This window comes from Tiliqua scincoides, chromosome 1 (genome assembly GCF_035046505.1).
Source record: "Tiliqua scincoides isolate rTilSci1 chromosome 1, rTilSci1.hap2, whole genome shotgun sequence".
Taxonomy (NCBI): Eukaryota; Metazoa; Chordata; class Lepidosauria; order Squamata; family Scincidae; genus Tiliqua; species Tiliqua scincoides.
In genome coordinates this window covers 154,374,605-154,380,547 of record NC_089821.1, presented here as the reverse complement: position 1 = coordinate 154,380,547, position 5,943 = coordinate 154,374,605, and the positions used below count along the sequence as shown (strand labels likewise).

The following is a 5,943-nucleotide window of genomic DNA, read 5'->3' as shown; positions in this document are numbered from 1 at the left end:
TGTCACTCTAGTTGAACCAGATCCCATTGAGGCTAACTGGCTGCAACCTAAAATGACAAATGACCTGAAAGTCACATTTGGATTGCATGTGCCTCCTGCATTATTAAACATGTTGCATTTCCCAAACTGTGTGTTGCAGTGCAATACTGCTAATGATGTGGTGGCATGCGCATGTGATCCAGACGCGATTTCCGGGTTATCCGCCATTTGGGGTTGCAACTTCAGTGGGCCCATGTCCCACCAGAAATCAGGTTGCAACCTACTTTTGAGTTGCAACCTGTGGTTTGGAAACCGCTGTACTATAAGATGAAAAAGCCCCAGACTCTGAAGAGCTGCTGCCAATCTGTGCAGGCAATACTGACCTAGATGAACCAGTCACCTGACTCAGTAATGAGGCAGCTTTCTTTGTTGTTCATACATGTAAGAAATATAATTGTCACAGGGCACTAAACTGGATTCACAAGCTAGTTCAACAGGAGTGCTTGAATTTAAGTCCCGTGATTTTACATGACAGCATATTGTCTCAGCTGGTTTGCATGTTGGACTAAAAAGAATTCTCTCAGGATTTCTGAAGATGATTGCATGAACATTTTAAATAAACATCTATTTTGCAGCATTTTTACCTATGATGGTTGTGAATGGGAACTTAGCAGGCAAATATGGAACGAGGTTGAATAAAATGATGAAAACGACACTTCATTTTTTTTTCCTTTTTTCCTTTTAAAGAAACTTCTGGTTTTTAAACCATATGCCTTGCATTTAACACTTCCATAAATTATTTTATAGTGATTTACATCTTTAATAAGAAGAGTATAACTGTGGAAAAATTCATCCTATATCACTGGCATAGGTTTTAGTGTTAGCTGGTGATTATTCATTTCTGTATGTGTTGAAATTATTTGGTATATATTCTGATGAATCTGTGACCTCTGGCAGTCTGGGAGTTCCTGCTCTGTCTAAATTCTGTAGTACTTCCTTGCATGAATATTCATGTATTTATTCATTTAGATTTATTGCTTGCCCCATCCCATGAGCTTGGAGTGATTAATTTAAGCAAAAAGGCCAAGGATAAAATGCAGAGAAAAACAAATAAAACTATATCATTAGAATTGTTGCACTTTCTCCCTAATTATCTCTGCACCTCAATAGCCAATCTAGGGCCCAATCCTATCCAACTTTCCAGCACCGGGGCCGCTGCAATGCAGCCCCAAAATAAGGAGACAAATGTTTCCATACCTTGAGGAGCCCTCTGTGACTACCTCCCCACCATAGGACACAGTGCATGCCCTATTGGCACAGCTGCACCGGCATTGGAAAATTGGATGGGATTGGGCCCCTAAATAGTTAGGCCTTACAAAGCTTCTGAAATGTGCTCAGGTTCTGGACTTTCTTAAAGGGGAAAGGAATTCCATAACTTGGAGGCCGACACTAGGTATTAGTGCATGAACTAGTTGTACAAGTGAAGTCGTGAAGAGGGGACACTTGGTGTATCACAGAAAGTGTAAACTAGATATGTCAAACCATTTCATACAGTGGGCTGAATAGCATTCATGAGGCCTGCTGAGGGCCAGAAGTGATAACATTAAGCTGGTCATGACCAGAAATAAGGATTTTTTCTCAATAAGGAATTCATTAACTCCAAATAACAGAACAGAAAATATGCAAATCTTGACTATGGAAGAAGATATGGTCTTAAGATGTCTTAAGATATGGAAGAGCCCAATTATCATGCAGGCTGCCCAGCTCAGCAGCTGAGAGCAGCTAATGGTAGTGCTAGGAGAGCCAGAAGGCTGGATAAAGAGCTTCTAAGGGCTGCATTCGGCCCCTGGGTCTTATGTTTGATACCCCTGGTGTAAACAATAGGGCATCATTCAGGAAGTGGTCTTTACGGTTTGTTGAGCCCAAGTGAATGCAGTTTTTCCAACAGATTTTGAAGCAGCCATAACAAATATTACAAGAGCTGTGTGGACCCGTCCAGCAGCCTATGTGAAGAGGTCACATGGAATGCGCCCTTCTACTGACCCCCCTTTAAGGGTAGTCTGAAAGCTTCAGCCCAAGTGGTTTAGACACTGCAACCTCAATCTCCCTTGAACTTTTTTTGCCTTGATCTTTCCTCCCCCTATGAATATCATGGCCCCACTTCACTCCAAGTCATCCTTCACAAAATCCACATTCTTTGCCTTAGCAGAGTCTCCAAGAGGCTTCCACTGCTTGGTTTCCTGATTTTTACATTCCAGAATTGCTGATCATTTAACACATCTGGGTCTTGGAGTATTAGCTTTGGCAAAATCCTCCTGACTTGCTGAAGAATAAAAATTCACACCTCCCCTGGATGACTTTTTTTTTTCACCATGGAAGGTTCTCACTTTGGTGGTTGTACCTCCTCCAGAAGGTTTCAGAATAATTGCTTTCTCACAAGGGGGAAAGTTTCGAGTTGCTGATTGGCAACACAACTGATGCACCATTGTCAGGCTGGGGAGCAAGTTATTACATTTTACTTGTGTTGACATGCTGCCTAAAAGTGATATAAAGGAGGAGATTTCATAGCCAGTGTAACCAAGGTGTAAGTTTAAACTGAAGATTGCAGCACTTTGGGGGCCATAGAATAAGTGCTATTATTTGAACACATTTCCCGCATGAACACAGCCTGCCCACCCACTCACTCTCTACCCCATCAGACCCCCATCCAGTAAAAACAGGCATTCATCAGTGGACTCCAAGGAAAAGAGGCACAGGATTTTCAGTGCAGATTTTGCAGGTGTAGGAAATTATACCTCCTAATTTTATATGCAGTTTCTAGCTTTGACAGGATCAGAATTTTCCTATCATCAGCAATGTAAAGGATTCAGTGTTTCCCTTATAAATTAATTGTTTTCTAGTGTAGCAGCCTATTACTTTGTCATCTTTATCACTACAAATCCCCACCCACGAGAGCTGGGAGTACCTTCTCTCATATCATGTGGTGCTTGCCATTTTAAAAGGTGTATCCTGGTTGCCACTGTAAATACCCTCTCCCTGGCTGGCTCAAGTATATTAAGGGGAAGCTTCTGCAGGCTTTCTTTCTATTGCATGCATAGCCTGGATTGCTCTGTGCTGCAGTGATGACTGGCACTATGAGGCAGTATTTGCTAACTCATTTTAGTGGCCTGTTAGAGAAATTATTATGGTTCTTATCCACAGCCCACCTGATGTTGGTGGCTGGATTTGGCCTCTTGAATATCGGGTTCTTCCCAAGGACCAAGGATATTCACAGATGTTTTTGTAATATGTGTGCTGTTCCAAGTGAGGACCCAATCCGAGCCAATTTTCCACTGCTGGTGCTGCTGTACCAGTGGGGTACGTTCATCATCATCATCATTCACCTTTATTGGCATATGCAGTGGGGTATGCACTGCTTCCTGTGATGGGGAGGCGGATCACAGAGGCCTCCTCAAGGTATGGGAACATTTGTTCCCTTACCTCGGGGCTGCATTGAAGTTGAACCCGTTCTGGAAAGGTGGATAGGATTGGGCCCTAAAGCTTCTATCTGTAGTTGGTGTGTAGTGATTTCATTTACACTGAGGACGTTCAGGTGTTTTTCCATGTCTTTTGGTATTGCATTGACAATTGAAATCATTTTAGCCTTTTTCTGCCATATGCATTCAACTTCAATTTGCAAATTGTTGTTTTTTGTGATCTCTTCCTGTTCTTTCTCTTCATTTCTCATTCAGGTATTGCCACATTTACTATCCAGGCCCATTTTACCATGGATAATTCTTGTTTTCTGGCTCCTGTCCTGCCTGTGGTAAACCACTAACTCAGTTTTATCCCGAACTTTTCCCTCTCCTAAGTGACTTGTTTAAGCCATTTCTGCCCAATGTTGCATATGCACAACAGGGACCAAAAGCGGGCCGGGCAAACAGGGACACACCTGTAGGCTGGGCAAAAATGGGTTAATGTTATCTGTGTAAATTTTTCAGCGATTATCCCTATAGAAGTTCAGGTCTCTGGGTGTTAAATCTGTGTTAGAATCAACAGATGCATCTTGTGTTTTATTCAAATAAATTTATTAATGACCAAGACCCTGTGCTGATGGAGGGCCCAATCCTATCCAACTTTACAGCTGCAATGCAGCCCTGATGTAAGGGAACAAATGTTCCCTTATCTTGAGGAGGCCTCTGTGACCGCTTCCCTACCAAAGGATGCTGCACACACCCCATTGGTATGGCTGCACTGGAACTGGAAAATTGAATAGGATTGGGTCCTCACTTGTCCTTGCTTTCCTGTCTTTTCTGCAAGCTGCTTCCTTGTTTTACCAAGGGCGCAATCCTAACCCACTTTCCAGCACTGGCATAAGGGCAATGCAGCTCCAAAGCTCCAAACATTCCCTTACTTTGAGGAGATCTCCATAAGTGCTACCCAACTGCAGGATGCAGCATATGTCTCATTGGCACAGCTATGCCAGTGCTGGAAAGTGGGTTAGGATTTGGGCCTAAGTCTCCAATCCTATCAAGGCTTTGTTCTGCTGGAATTAGTATTCCAACATGGCATGATTGGCAACCTTCAGTCTCGAAAGACTATGGTATAAGCCTACAGCACCCGGTATTCCCCAGTGGTCTCCCATCCAAGTCCTAACCAGGCCTGACCCTGCTTAGCTTCCGGGATCAGATGAGATCAGGCATGTGCAAGGTACAGTTGCTATTCCAACAGAAGATGGCACTTTACAGCAGTGCAAAAGCCAGGCCACGGTCATGCACTGCCAGACCACTGCTACAAATGGCAAGAAGTGCAGTGCATGTGGCAGCAATTTGAGAGGCAATGCTGGTACCAGAGAGTTGGTGGTGGAGGTGGGTCATGGCCGTGGAGGGGGGTAATAGGGTGCATTGGAGAAGAAACTGTGGGTTTATCAGGAGAAGGATGGGGTGAATCCAGCAGCAGTAGCTTGTGCATGGATCCTATCCTTAAAACCACACCCCAGAATGCCTTCTATATCTCCTTGAACTTACCCCTCCAAAATGGCTGGTGCAGGCCCAAGGAAAGCAATAGACAATCCCACCAATGGGTAAGATGAAGAGTAAAAATACTCTTGAAGGCTACCCAATTGCCTTTCCACCATAGCACAGAGTGCATCCTCTGTTGGCTGTAACGTGGTGGGGGATAGGATTGGTCGTTGTCATCACTGCAGAAAGACCTCATGCCAAGCAGACATTTTGTTTTGTGTGTTACTTGTCTCCTTCAACTGGCATCCCAAGAACAATAGGTTCTAGTGCACTTAATAAGATTGGCGTGAGCCAGGTAATTGGACATTCTGAACTACCTGACAGGGTCAGAGGGCAGGTATGGAAGGCAAGGTGGTCATGGAACACCCAATTAGGTAGAGCAGTGACCTCACTGGACCAAGGCTACTTAAGGTCTAGTCCAATGTATGCATAGTGAGTGGAGTGCTTGAGCTGTAATCTTTGATATGAAATCAAAGAATGAAATCCTCTTTTCCTTGGTGAAATGCTGCAGGGCATTACCCTGCACATGCCCAATCTTGTCTGATCTTGGAAGCTAAGCAGGGTCAGGCCTGGTTAGTACTTGGATGGGAGACCGCCTGGGAATACCGGGTGCTGTAGGCTTATACCATAGTCTTTCGAGACTGAAGGTTGCCAACCACCATGTGAGCCGTGAACCTCGATGTGTGGTGAAGCAGTCACTGCTTTTCTTTGTAATTTGCCTTTTGGCACTGGTTTGTTTTTTTGGCTGTTTTTAAGAAAAGCTTGGAGTTTGAAAAGTAAAGTCTTAATAAGTCTCCAAGTTTTAGCACTATATAAAAAAGAAAGGTTTTACACCTCTGTTAAACAGCCGCAGTTTAGTTTCAGGGGAAAAAATCTGTTCCTCCAGGCTGTCTTTTTAGTTGCAAAGGTGTGTCTGGCTTTTGCTCTTCTGGTTTTAATCTCTTCATCCGTTCCACCTGTTTTG

At 43.7% G+C, this 5,943-nt stretch overlaps 1 pseudogene; it reads left to right on the top strand.

The window, feature by feature from the left end:
* The first annotated feature begins 5,482 nt into the window (after positions 1 to 5,482).
* On the top strand, positions 5,483 to 5,600 carry LOC136637273 (5S ribosomal RNA; annotated as a pseudogene).
* Positions 5,601 to 5,943: the final 343 nt, after the last annotated feature.